Source organism: Pogona vitticeps, chromosome 3, assembly GCF_051106095.1.
Source record: "Pogona vitticeps strain Pit_001003342236 chromosome 3, PviZW2.1, whole genome shotgun sequence".
Lineage (NCBI taxonomy): Eukaryota > Metazoa > Chordata > Lepidosauria > Squamata > Agamidae > Pogona > Pogona vitticeps.
In genome coordinates this window covers 157103370-157118049 of record NC_135785.1, presented here as the reverse complement: position 1 = coordinate 157118049, position 14680 = coordinate 157103370, and positions in this window count along the sequence as shown.

Here is a 14680-nt window from a genome sequence, read left to right as displayed (position 1 = left end):
CAAAAACAATACATCTATAAGAAAGGAAACTGACTGCAACTTGTATTCCTGAGGGGAATGCAAACACTGATGCTTAAGAATGCTATCCACTGGGTTGCATGGGGTGGAAAGACCTGACTGTAATGTTACTCCTTAAGGAGATATCAATCCAGTACTTTCCAGATTAAAAGACAGGTACTTGAGTGCATACACTCCAACTTGAAAACCACATTTCTAATAGGCATTTGGATTGCTTTGTGAACCCCACTCTGAAAAAGATCCAACCCAACCATGACAGTTGTTTTGTGTTTAGGGGAGATATGGTCTCTCCACGTGAAAGGTACTGAGCACAAGAAGGGATCCTGCAGATCATCTTTACTGCTGACATTGGAATTATTAGGGCTATTGCTATTTAAAGCTTAGCATATTTTTTCTTGATAGGCAATATATTGCAATAGAGTGTTGCTAGTGTTTTAAATTATGGACATAAAAGCAATAGCCCATATTAATAGAACAGTTTTTAAGGATTCAATAATCAATCTGTTCTATGAACTTGAAATATTCTAAAACAAATATTCTAAAACATTTATAAGTGCATAGTTCAGTAAGCACAGTTTGACTTTTATCATCAGTGCCTATGTTGATGTTGTCATACAGTGGTCTAGCATCCTGGTTTATTTGTATCTGGAGGAATATTTAATATTTGTGAGAAAAAGTATGTTTTATTTCTGGCAAAAGTATGTTTTATTTCTTTACAAAATAAAGGAAATAGGAAGTAGGAAGTCTGGAAGAAGTTTGGTCTGCAATTAAAAAAGAACGTCTCCTGCACATGACAGATGATGTGTGAGGGACAAGAATTAAAATAATACTCTCTTGCCAAAATAGTTGAGATGTAGGAAAGGCCTTACGGAATTGACAGGAGAAAGAGGGAGGCTGAATCTTCAGCCAAAATCCATGGGTTAGGCAGGTCTGAAGGGAAAATTGCTGATGACAGATACATAGTACTTGTGAGGACACAGTACTACCGAGGGGAACACAAGCAGAAGGACAGGTGTCCACAAAATAAATCCTGACACTCTGGATAATTTTGAAATCCAATTGGCAGTTAAAGGCCATAATTATTTGGAAGTATGGGTTGACTGGAGAAGATTAAACCAAGGGGACTTTAAAAATAATGATCTAGTGGAGTCGTTTAATTTCTTTCAGAGTTAATTTGGGGGTTAGGGAGGCTGTTAAAGTGGTTATTTAGCAACAACAGTGTACTAGGCACCAAAGGAGGAAGAAAAGCCAGCCTTATCAGTAAATTCAGTGGTACCCGCATCATATCTTTGCAGAAGTGCTCTCTGAACTGGTGAAAAACACAGTTGTCATAACTAAGTGATCTTCCCTCAGTGCATACTTTGCATTTAGCTCACTTTGTTTGGTAACTGGTCATTGGAAAGTAAGCACAAACTTGATTTGCGAGCCTGATTGCTAAGGTACATCTCACTGAAGAAATTTATTTCTATTTATTTATTTATTTATTGCATTTATATGCCACCCATCTAGACATAGTCTACTCCAGAGTGGAAAGGAAAACAGGCTTGACATATAGAATATATATTCCTTTCAAATTTTAATTTGAGTTACAGTAGCTGAAATCTTGTTCAGATTGACATTATGTAAACTTATACTTGTGGAAGTGTGATGGGCCTTATGCCCACTGAGCAATCAATTATGCAGTTCATGTTGCAGTTACACAGCTCACATCACAACTGCACAAGGAGACACATACACTAATAATCCATGCAGGAATGCTGGCATTCATCTACACAAAGATGTACACTCAGCCCAAGTAGCAGAACTATGAAAAGGTAAAGGTAAAGGTTCCCCTTAACATTTTCAGTCCAGTCATGGCTGACTTTAGGTGGCGGCGCTCATCCTGCTTTTCAAGCCATAGAGCCAGCGCCTGTCCGAAGACAGTCTTCCGTTGTCACGTGGCCAGCGTGACTAGGGAACACCGTTTTACCTTCCCACCAAGATGGTACCTATTTATCTACTTGCATTTACATGCTTTCGAACTGCTAGGTTGGCGAGGAGCTGGGACAAAGCGACGGGAGCTCACTCTGTCGCGTGGATTTGATCTTATGACTGCTGGTCTACATTTTTAAAAATGGAGGAGGGGAGAAAATTTGTGAATTAAAATTATTTTAACATTTTAAACTTCACAAATGCTGGATTTAACACAACGGCTCTGTGGGTGATTGCTCTATTCCAGGCCTCTTTGCTCTTGAGGCCATCCTGGAAATTTATAAATAGCTCTGAGTTGGTCCATATTTACACACTTGTCCAAGGGCTGAGCACATTTTTACTGGAAATCAGATTGTCACAATCCGCAAAGGAACAAACTAGTTCTGCATCTCTTGCTCTAGTTCTTCATGACTTCTCCTATGAGATGAAATCAGGGTGCACCTCATTAGCATGGATAGAGGCAAATGGGAAAGAGAACCAGCTGAGGAGCAAGGCAAGAGATATATCTCTGGATCAACAGCTGAGACTGCAGGAAACCATTGATTATATCACTTGAGAGTGAGAAAGGGTGCAAATGGAGTTATGGTGTTTGCACAGTTGTGATAGCCTTTTGTGACACTGCCCTTAGCTGTTGCACCATCCTCTCCAAATATGGAGAAGCTTTCATGGGTGCTCCTGCACAATGTATTCCAGATGACAAGGCTACTGGCACTCCAGCATTCCTGAATGCCTTTAGGTGGAGAGCACCAGATATCTAAACCAGGGACCCCAGAGCAAATTAGCTCAATATATTTTTGTACTGGTGTGAACATGTAGCTATTATCTGCAAGTGCATAGATATAAGCTTAAACAGTTGCTGGCATGAGAGGCAAATGAAAAGTCCTTGCATGTATTTGCCATGTTCCTACAGCAATGTGCTTTAAGAGCAATGTGTTTTAAGAGAGATGCATTATGATGCTGGGTTCACAGCAAGCAAGGGCTTTTGGTTCTCTAGAAGTTGAGGGACTGCGAATCCCATCATCTCTAGCCAACTGGGAATAATGATTCACAGTCCAGCAATATATGGAGGGCCACATGTTGGCTATAGCTGATTCTACAAGGAGACAAACTCAGTTCTGATTCAATGGGACTTTGTGGTGAACCTCTGTAGCTCAGTGGTAACTAAGCACTGTCCTCCAGGTGCTTGGAGCCAAGGGAACTGGACTCCCTGTAAGGAATGAGCTGACATAAATTCAGTGTTTTGTTTTACTCTGCTGCAGCTGGATGGCCTGCTGTGCATACTAACCTCCATTGCTGGCAATGCAGAACCATTTTTCATGGCAGGTCTTACTCACTTCATTATTTAAACATTTCCAAGGGACAAACAGAGGGTCACAGCAATGCGAGCTGCTTGCCAGAGAATGCAGCTGCTGACCCTTTGGAGAACTCTCTTTCTAATTTGACATTTGCAAGAACATGGAATATGTTTTTGACCACTTGTGTCTTCAACTCTCCCAGCCTCAAGCAAGCTATTAAAAAGAAAAGAAAAACAAAGCCAAGCCCTGTGGTTAAAAACATTGTTAATGTCCCCAAGGGAGAAGATATCAGCAAAGGAAGTTGTGTAGTCTCTTAATACACTATTCCATCAACAAGTAACCTTGGTCAGATCTTTCCAGTGTGTTGGAATGTTCCCGCCTTCGGGCTGTCGGCCTGGTGGATTCGAATGCATTCTTAACCCATGTGAAACATCTCCAGAATCTATGAGAAGATACTCTCAACAGGAAAAGCTAAAAGACACGTGACATATCAGCCTATGACCTAAAAATTATAAGTCTATTCGGCTTTATCTGACTCAATTCAATGGGAGCTATTCTGAAGTACTGATAGGAACAAGGCAAGAGATATATCTCTGGGTCAGAGGTTGAAACCACAGGAAACCAATGATTCCATCACCTGAGAGTGAGGGAAGTGTTAATAATACCTTATAGCACTGGTTCTTAACCTTGGGTTACTCGGGAGTTTTGGACTGCAATTCCCAGAAGCCTTCACCACTAGCTGTGCTGACTGGCTTTCTGGGAGTTGCAGTTCAAAAGCATCTGAGTAACAAAGGTTAAGAACCACTGCCTTATAGGACCCTGAATGGTTTTGAGATCTCTATTTCCCATGCCGCCCATTCCTCCAAGACTTCACTGTTGTGGGAGGCCCAGAGCACTGTGATTAGGAACTGGGTTTTCTTGGGAGTCACTGCAACACTCTGGAATGCTCTGCCTGTGGAGGTACACCAAGCCCCCTCCCTTTTAACTTTTAAAAAGTGTGTTAAAACAGAGCTCTTAAATGAATATCATCCCTTTGTGGTAGATCCTCTGACCTTGATTAATGTGTCTCTTTTCTCCTTGGTTGTGGGTGGGATGTTCTTTTGCTTGGTTGTGAACATAGATAGATAGATAGATAGATAGATAGATAGATAGATAGATAGATAGATAGATAGATAGATAGATAGATAGATAGATAGATAGATAGATAGATAGATAGATAGATAGATAGATAGATAGATAGATAGATAGATAGATAGATAGATAGATAGACAGATAGACAGATAGTGCAGGCCACAATGAGATCCAGATTCACCCCACCAGATCTAGATCCAGATCAGATTCAAATCCACCCCATCAGATTTGAGAATGAATTTAATATTTTGGTTATATATTGAAAGTGCCTATTTACCTAGGAGTAAGCTCTATTGAATGCAAGGGGACTTCTACTTGAATGAAAATGTATATGATTAGGCTGGAAAGGACAAAGTATTGAGGTAAAATGCCAAGGAAGGTTTGCACTCAGCCCAAATTCTGTAGATTTTGGAAAGTTACAAATGGCCATACAATAACTGATCATGTACATTTGATAAAATATCCAGAAGCTTTGCTTTAAAAAAAAAGGGGGGGGGTTTGCAACAATTAACATCTCTGTCTGGGAATACTCAAATGCTTGCTTAGATAACATGTTTATCCAGAGATTGCCAGGAACCTGATAAGAGAGGTTTTGTTAAAATGGAGCAAGACTTAGGTAACCTCTCCCTCACCCTTACCCCACTGCATTTGCTGGGATTATAGTGCCTTCTGGCAATGGAATTACTCAGCTCAAAAGCATGGGGCAGGCAGATCCAGTCAAAGCTAATCTTATGAAACAATGAATACTGAAGCTGACCACCTGAATGTGAGTACTACAAGTCTCTAGTTCTCTTGTTCTTCCTTTTAACAGCTGTCATCAATGGAAGTAGTTAACTCTACCCTTCCTGTAAACCTCCCAGTTTCCTATACAGTGGTGCCTCGCTTTACGATCGCTTCCTAAAACAATGAAATCGCATAACGATGAAATTTTTGCGATCGCTTTTGCGATTGCAAAATGATGTTTCCTATGGGGGTATTTCACTTTGCTTTGGGAACCAATTCTTCACAAAATGATGATTTTCCAACAGCTGATCGGCGGTTTCAAAATGGCCACTGGGTAAATAAATTGGCTCCCCGCTGTGTTTAGGGACAAGTATCCTTTAGCAAGTATCCTTTCACTCTCTACTTGTGCCTACTTTTTCACTATACAGTGGTGAACGCGACTTATGAACGCTCCTATTTAAAGACCATTTTGACTTACGACCAGCTCTGGCAGCAAAATTTTGCTTCTATTTGCAACTGGAGCTTCCATTTATGAACACAAAAAGTCAGGGGGGAAAAAGAGGGAAATTTAAATTTCTAACTGTAGGTGACAATGAGGCTGGTGCTTTGTAGCTCTTTCGCCCCAGCAATTATAGATCGTCGGAGGCTTCGGAGGCTTGGGACTGCCTCCTTCTGCTTCTGAGTACATGTGTGTGTGTTTGCAGGGAGGCTTCAGGCTGCCTTGTAAAGTAAGGTGCTGTTTACTGCTTTTTAAAAACTATTCTGGATGTTTTTGCAGTGTGGTTTTGAGCTGGGGAGTTATGCTTCTGTGCTGTGATGGGTCTTGGGGGGTTTGTTTGTTTTTTGGTTCCCCCCCCATTTCCGATGGGTCTTGGGGGGTTTCCTTGCTTTTTGGATCCCCCCTATTTTCGATGGGTCTTTGGGGGTTTGTTGCTTTTTAGTCCCTCCCCATTTCCGATCTTGCACAATCTGCTTGATTGCCTTTTGCTTTCTCTTGTTTGCATTTGCAATGGGTCTTGCACGGTTGATTGGTTTTTGGTTTGTTTTCTTTGCATTAGGTCTTCCATACTTTATTGCTTTTTGCCTTGTCTTGTTTGCATTTGCAATGGGTTTTGCATGGTTTATTGCTTTTCTTTCTTTTTTTCACTCCCTTTGGTTGGAAGGGATTAATCATGTTTCCGACCAGTCTTGCAGTGATTTTGTGTGTGTGTGTGTGATTTTTTTTCTTTGACCGGAACAGATTAATTGCATTTCAGTGCATTCCAATGGGAAATAGTGCTTTGACATGCGACCATTTTGACTTACACCCAGTTCATAAGTCGAGGCATCACTATATTCCTGTTTAGGGCTGCAGCTAAGATGGAACAGCAATCTTATGGTTGTTTTCAAACTGTGTTTGTCAGAGGGATATTTTACTGTAGATGACAAGGCATAAAACAGCAGGCAATGTATGAATAACTCTCAGAGAGGCTCTGGAGAGCCACAGCCTGAAGGCATGCATTACAGGAGTAGGTACACATGAATCTGATCTGGTATAAGGAAGTTTCCATGTTATTCCAATGCTCAAGGACACAGACTTAATCTTGAAAGTAAACTTTTTATAGCTCAAGGAAAAGAGCTTTTGAGTATAGGAAAATGCTTTCTTTCCTTCTGACCCCCCCCCATTGTATAATAAATAAATGCATGCAACTCACATTCTCTAGGCTGAACGACCAAAACCTGATACATTAAAGATATTGTTGTTGTTACTTGATATAAAGTCACCTCTGACTTAGGGTGACCCCATGAATGAGCAAAATGTCCTGTCTCCAACAGCCCTGTTCATTTCTTGCAAATTCAAGACTGTGGCGTCCTTTAGGGAGTCAATTCATCTCATATCTGGTCTTCCTCTTTTCCTGTTGCCTTTAACTTGTCCTACCATCATTGTCTTTTCCAGTGAGTCTTCTCTCAAAGTACAATTATCTAGGTTTGCTTCCATGGGAAATTCCATAGGAATTTGCTTCCATAGGAAATTCCATTTTTGTTTCCATAGGAAATTCAGGCCTGATTTGACGACGGACCCACCTGTTTGTTTTTTTCAGCAGTTTATAGTTTCTGGTAAAGCTTTCCTCCAGCACCATATTTTGGTGAAATATTTTTCCACCCAGTCAGTTTTCTTCACTGTTCAGCTTTCACATCTGTGGCTATTAACTGAAAATATAATCATGCTGATGACCTTGGTCTTGGTCTCCAATTACACATGCTTACAAGATTTGATTATTCTCTCTAGTTCATTCATAGCAGCCCTTCTGAGAGGGTGACTGCTTGGTCAAATATCACTTAATTTGCTTCACTTATGAAACAGGTGAATTTAAAGGATTTCCCCCATGTCTGCATTATGAACAAGGCTGAATAGAATTGGTCCAGCCTTTTTCCTGCCAAACTGACTTTTCCCCCCTCTGTCTATAGAGGACTGTAGCTTTTTCACGCCGGGAGGTGTTTTTTTTTGGACTTTCCCTCCTGCAGATGTTGTAAAGATGGGGGTATGTCTACAGTGGCAGCAGTTACCTTTCCTCCCTCAAGCCACTTGAGATCCCCAGAGACTATACTTGACTGAGTGTCAAACAAGTTCTACTTGGCTTGTCTGCAAACAATGCCCGGCACATATGCACTGGCACATGTCCCCTTTTGGGGGTCCTCCAGAACCATATTAGGGGACACTTGCAACTTTTCTCCCATCCTACAGCATTCTGGCATCCAGCCAACACATCCACCGACCCCTCCTGTGGCTCTTCCCTGGCTGCACATATAAGACTCCTACCCTGTCTGGGGGAGTTCTGAAACAGTTCATCTGAGGTTTCAGCTTGTTACTTTCCCAGCTGTAATCCCTTGGATAAACTGCTTAATTAATGTTAAATTTTGTGTATCCTTATAACTTCAGACTATTGTGTATATGTTCATGTCAACATTTTATAAGCATATTTGATTGAAAGTAGTTTTCTTATAGGTGGATATTAAGACAGGGTGTAACAATGAAATCCAGTGAAAACTCCCCCATGTTCTCTTCTCTGACTGATTGACCTGTGATTTTTAATTTTAATTTCATTGCCTTTGAGTTTAGTGCTGGACAAGGTTCCCTCTGAGGTGCATGCCTGCGTGCACGCAACTCTATCTCTCTCCACACAGCCTTTCTTTTCCTACGTGCACCAACAGTGCTCATTTTCAGCCCCTTTGGTTCCTGTAGCAACAGAAGCCCATGTGGAGGGGGATAGGAGGAGGATGACGTGCCCACGCAGGTGAGATTGTGTGTGTGAGGGGAAGAACCCCACCCAGGGGTGCTAAAAAGTAGAGGGGATGTAGGTGCTGGATCACCTCTGCACATATAATTTTTTTTAAGGGACAGGAAAAAGCAAGGAAACAAGACGAAATGAAGGAGGAAGTCATGGAATATGTGTACTGTGGACAAGTGATTCATAGTTTAGTTTAGCTTAGTGTTGCCTCTCTCTGGCCTAGTCGATGTTGCAATGCACACTTCTTGAAGGTCAAGAAATGAAAGAGAAGGGCAGTCTGGATGTTCCCTTTGTGGCAGCTGGAGGACTTTGCTTTGCAATTGGCCATTTAGTTATTTATTTAGTATCACTTGTAGACCACCTTTCTCCCAGTGAGAGGAGCCATTCCATCTTGTGAGGTGGGTAACACACACATAAAACACACTCTTCACTAAGCACTTTCAGAAAGATCTTCATCAGCCACAGCATGCTTATTAAGGAGCCTGTTGTAAATATGTTCATGGTTAGGATTACTGAAAAACAGCCCTGCCAATTGCTTTGCGTTTAGGTGAGAAGTGGTTAACTGATGAAAAAAGGAGTCAGCTCCTGGGTCTTTCCCTTGCTTGGTGTCACTTTGTGAATGGTAGTGAGCACAAAAGGGTATCTATCCTATAGACCAGCAGTCCTAACCTTTTTGGGACCGCAGACTGGTTGGGGAGTGTGGGCTCCATTGGTGGGGGGGCACCCCCACGCTCACAGGTGAGCATGTCACACTCATGGAGAGACGTGTCGCTCTCACGCGCATGTGTGCAACCACAACATGCCCACCCATGAGCATGACACGCCCCTCTGTGAGTGCGACATGCCCCTCCATGAGCGTGACACACCCACTGGGCCGGCAGGCAGGGGGCAGAGATCCGTCTCAGCGGCCCAGTTCCAGGAAGCCCATGTCCCATATTCATAAACTAGATGTCTTCAAAAAAAAAAATTGATATACCCTTGTTTCAGGAGTTTGTACACATAATGAAGCATTAGGTGGTCTCTAGAGGAGGCCATTTTGAATCAAGAACTTATGGAGTTGACTCACTAAATTCCCATGGATTCAATGGCCATACTCTAGTGCAATTTACTACACTAGGTAACATAATTTTATCCAGTGTGTGTGAGATAATGAAGTATAATTTAAAGACATATACATACCTTTCCCTGTTCTCCTGGGTGAAATGCTGGACTGCGTTAAATTATTTCTCCTCTGATTTCTGCATAAAATATGAGAGACTACTGTGAGGAGAATGTGTAAACTAGAGGGTTTTTTAAAATATTCATACAACCATGTAGTTAATTTCCAGTAGTTTTCAGACAAGTAGCCCTGTTAGTTTATATCAGCATATTAAGATAAAAATAACATAAAATAAAAACAAACACATAGAAACACATATACAAAAACAAAAATGTTGTGGCATCTTATATTTTAACAGTTATATTTCACTGCAAGCTTTTGATGCATTCATGAAAAATCACATTGAAATATAACAGCCTTTAAGGTGCCACAATGTTTTCTTCTGTTTTTATTTGTTTTTTGGTCTCTCTTTAATTTAATTTTTGGCTGAATATTCACCTCCAGTACATCTCTATTTCAGTCCTATGTTTTATATTTTAGCATGGACTACATGTTATTCTTTCACATTTCCACCAGGTGGCACCCGACACCTTAATATAAAAACTTTCCAATTAAGAAGGTTTACAAGGTATTTTAAAGATAAAACACATTTGTCTGAAGTGGAAAGGCAGTAGCTTCATATTTTAAAAGCAGGAGGAAGAGGAGAGATAGCTGCTGCATAGGAGACTTGAGCAATGACAACAGGATTAGAGCAAATGAATTCGAGAAATGAAGCAGGACTATAAAACAAGGAGCTATTACTATTAGGTGATGGTTGATGCTGCATTTAGAATCCAAGGAGTCTTTATGCTAACAAAATTCAGGCCTGCTTGGCATTTTGAAGATGCAGCCTTCCTTTGCATATTATTCTCTTTATGGACCTCAAACAAATAAAATTAAGACAGGTGATACTGCTGGACCTCACCTCTGATGTCGCAATGGTCCTCCAAGAGTCAGGGCCTGGGGCCTGCAGTGAACTTCCTTATATCGAGTAAAGTTCTGACCTTCTGACTTCCATGTGTGTAAAGTGGAATTGATTGTACTTGTGCGGCATGTCTTTTGACCTGGAAAGCCAAAGTGTTCGCAGGAGATTTTCTGAGGAAGCACAAGTACAAAGCTGCACAGGGGTGTTGTTAGCGCGCTGTCAAGTCACCTCCGACTTATGGTGACCCTATGAATAAATGATCTCCAAAATGTCCCGTCCTCAACTGCCCTGCTCAGCTCTTGTAAATGAAAGCCTGTGACTTTCCTTAGCGAGTCAGTCCACATATTTGGTCTTCCTATTCTTCTGCTGTTTTACATCTTTCTTAGCATTATTTTTATGTATGTATTTAATTACTGTGTTTGCTTGAAAAAAAGACAGGGTCTTATATTAATTTTTGCTCCAAAAATGCATTAGGGCTTATTTTCAAGGGATGTTTTATCTATTTTCATATACAGCAATCTACACTTATTCAAATACAGTCATTTCATCTTCTGCTTGCTGCACAAAGGCGGACGGCGGGGCTTCACTTAACTGGGTCTTATTTTTTGGGTAGGTGAGATGAAATGGCAAGATGAAATGAAAGAGGAAGTCATGGAATATGTGTACTGTGGACAAGTGATTCATAGTTTAGTTATATTTATATATATATATATAAATAGATAGATAGACAGATAGATAGACAGATAGATAGATAGATAGATACAGTAGATAGACAGACAGACAGACAGACAGACAGACAGACAGACAGACAGACAGACAGACAGACAGACAGAGAGACAGACTGAGGTGCCTCGCTTGACGAGGATAATCCATTCCAGCAAAATCACTGTAGAACGAAATCCTCGTCAAGCAAAAATAAAAAACCCATTGAAATGCATTGAAAACCGGTTCAATGCATTCCAATGGGCTAAATACCTAATCGTTCAGCAACGATCCTCCATACGGCGGCCATTTTCTGGTGCCTGTAAAGCGAAAAATGCCTCCTAAAAATAGCAGGGAGCTGTTTTGCATAGTGGGTGGCCATTTTGAAACCCGATAATCAGCTGGTTTCAGATCATTGTAATGTGAAGAATCGGTTCCCGAAGCAGGGAACCAATCGCCGTAAAGCAATTTTTGGCTATTGAAACATTGTTTTGCGATCGCAAAAGTGATCACAAAAACCTCACTGTCAAGCGGATTCGTCATTTAATGAGGTAATCGTTAAGCGAGGCACCACTGTATAGTTATGTAGTTATATTACAAGCATCCTGAAAAATCATGCTAGGACTTATTTTCAGGTTAGATCTTATTTTTGGGGAAACAGGGTATTACAAATAGTTTTACCCCATCTTTCTCCTTAAAAGAACCCAGGTGGTTTGCATCAAAGACAATATTAAAAGACAATGTTGAAAGCTAAAAAAGGTATACAAATACTAAAAAGAATCAAACAAAAACTATACAAGAAAAACGTAAGCAACACCCAAACCCCATTTAAAGCAGTAAGGTACAACAATCCATTTAAAAATCCCACTCAGGGAGCTAGTCACTGAGGGAAAGCTTGCCTGAAGAGAAAGGTCTTCACTGGCTTGTGGAAGGACAGCAACGATGGGGACAGTCTGGTCTCTTAAGGGAAGGAGTTCCAAAGCCTAGGAGCAACAACTGAGAAGGAAGTGTGCCACTTCAGTAGAGTGTGTCTGTCTGGATATAGTAAAAGAAAAAAATACAGTGAGTATGCAGGGGGACCATCCATGGACAACCACACCGGGGAGATCATTCAGGGCTGCTGTTTGTATGGAGAAGCCTCTGTAAAAGCCACTGACTTTCAACATCCAAACCTTTGTGCTTGACTGGATATAGGGCTTGAACCATGGTGCCAAGAGAATAGTATTGCATCAGAGGAGGGACAGTAAGATAGTCCCACATCTCCTTGACTGTATGGAGCCTGATCCAAACCTGCCATTGAGTAGTGTGAGGTTGTTCCTTCAGGCAGCAGATATGTGTCAGGAAAGGGCAACCAATTGTTGGCACTTCTTAGCTTTTTAATAGCTCTTGTTGTTCTTTCAGTATGTATCTTATTTACTGGCAAGGAGTGGGATTAATGGAAATTTCTGCCTCAGTCACTGGGATAACATGGAATACTCTGGTTTGGGCTCCTCTACTGAGGAGCACTGAGAACTGTCATTGGCTGCTTTGACTCAGGCAGTGGGATGTCTGGAATCAGAAGGAGGAAGTGACATAGGGAGGAAGATTCACTTCTTCTGGGAGATGGGACACACAATGAGGCCTCTTTTGAAGAGCTAAGCTGGGAGGTAGGCTTACGTGTGAGGAGCCAGTCTTGTAAATATTCTGATCCCAGACCATTTATTTATTTATTTATTTATTTATTTATTTTATTTCTATCCCGCCTATCTGGTCGTACTAGACCACTCTAGGCGGCTCACAACAAACAGCAACAACAAAATTTTAAAACATTACAATTTAAGAAAGATAGAAATTAAAAAGATATAGAAAGAAAATCGTCAGGAGTTTTCTGTTGGAAAGGCCCGCTTATACAACAGCGTTTTTAATTGTTTCTTGAACATGCCCAGCGAGGGAGCCGCGCGAATCTCAGGAGGTAAGTTGTTCCAGAGGCGAGGAGCCACCGCCGAGAAGGCCCTATTTCTAGTCTTTTCCTTCCGGGCCTCTCTCGGCGTTAGGCTCCTCAGCCTCACCTCCTGGCTTGCACGAGTGACACGGGTAGATCTTGGTGGGAGAAGGCGCTCCATCAAGTATCGAGGTCCTAAACCGTTTAGGGCTTTGTAAGTAAGCATCAAGACTTTGAAGTCGATGCGGAATCGGATGGGCAGCCAATGCAACGCGGCCAGAGTGGGGGAAATATGTTGGTATCTTCTCACTCCACTGAGTAATCTGGCCGCAGCATTCTGCACCACCTGTAGTTTCCGCAGCAGCCTCAAAGGTAGCCCCACGTAGAGCGCATTACAGTGGTCTAATCTTGAGATTACAAGCGCATGCACCAAAGTGGTGAGAGCCCCAACATCGAGATAGGGTCGCAGCTGGGCTATCCGCCTAAGATGAAAGAAAGCGGTGCGGACCACGGACGCCACCTGGGATTCCATGGTGAGCGCCGGGTCCAGATGGATCCCCAAGCTGCGGACCCCATCCCTGGCGGACAGAGTCACCCCCCCAAAAGTGAGGGAGTTTCCCATATCCCCAAGTGTGGGGGCACCCACCCTCAGTACCTCCGTCTTGTCCGGGTTCAGCCTCAGCCCGTTCTCCTGCATCCATTCCAGTACGGACTCCAGGCAACGCTGAAGGGACAGAACGGCATCTCCTGCAGTTGGAAAAAAGGAGATGTAGAGCTGTGTGTCATCCGCATATTGGTGGCACAGTGCCCCACACCTCCTGATGACCCCACCCAGCGGCCTCATATAGATGTTGAACAGCATTGGGGAGATGATCGACCCCTGTGGGACCCCACAATTGAGGCTCCACGGGGCCGAGACAGCCTCCCCAAGCTGTACTCTCTGGGGGCAGTCCACCAAGAAGGAACGGAGCCAGGCCAATGCGAGGCCACCAATTCCCAACTCAGAGAGCCTCCCCAGGAGGATACCGTGGTCAATGGTATCAAAGGCCGCTGAGATATCGAGGAGGACCAGCAGAGACACTTTGCCCCTGTCGGCCTCCCTCAATAGGTCATCACACAGGGCGACCAATGCCGTTTCTGTTCCATGGCGCGGCCTGAAGCCCGACTGGAATGGATCCAGGGCATCTGTTTCATCCAGGAGCGCCTGAAGCTGATCGGCCACCACCCTCTCGACTACCTTGCTCAAGAAAGAAACATTGGCGACGGGCCTATAATTGCCAATTTCGTCCGCCGCCAAACTAGGTTTCTTTCTGATGGGCCTAATGAGTGTTTCCTTGAGGGCAGAAGGAAATCTGCCCTCAAGGAAAGACCCATTAATTATTACAGTAGCCCATTCTGTTGTTGAAGGCCTGGCTGCCTTGATTAGCCAGGCCGGGCAAGGGTCCAAGGAGGAGGTGGTGGCACGACAGCGATCAAGCGTCCTGGCCACAGTGTCGGGCGAGACGGGCTGAAAGGAGTCAAAAGTCACCGGGCAAGACGGAGCGCTGGACATCTCAGCTCGACTCACTGTATTCAAAAAAGGGGAGA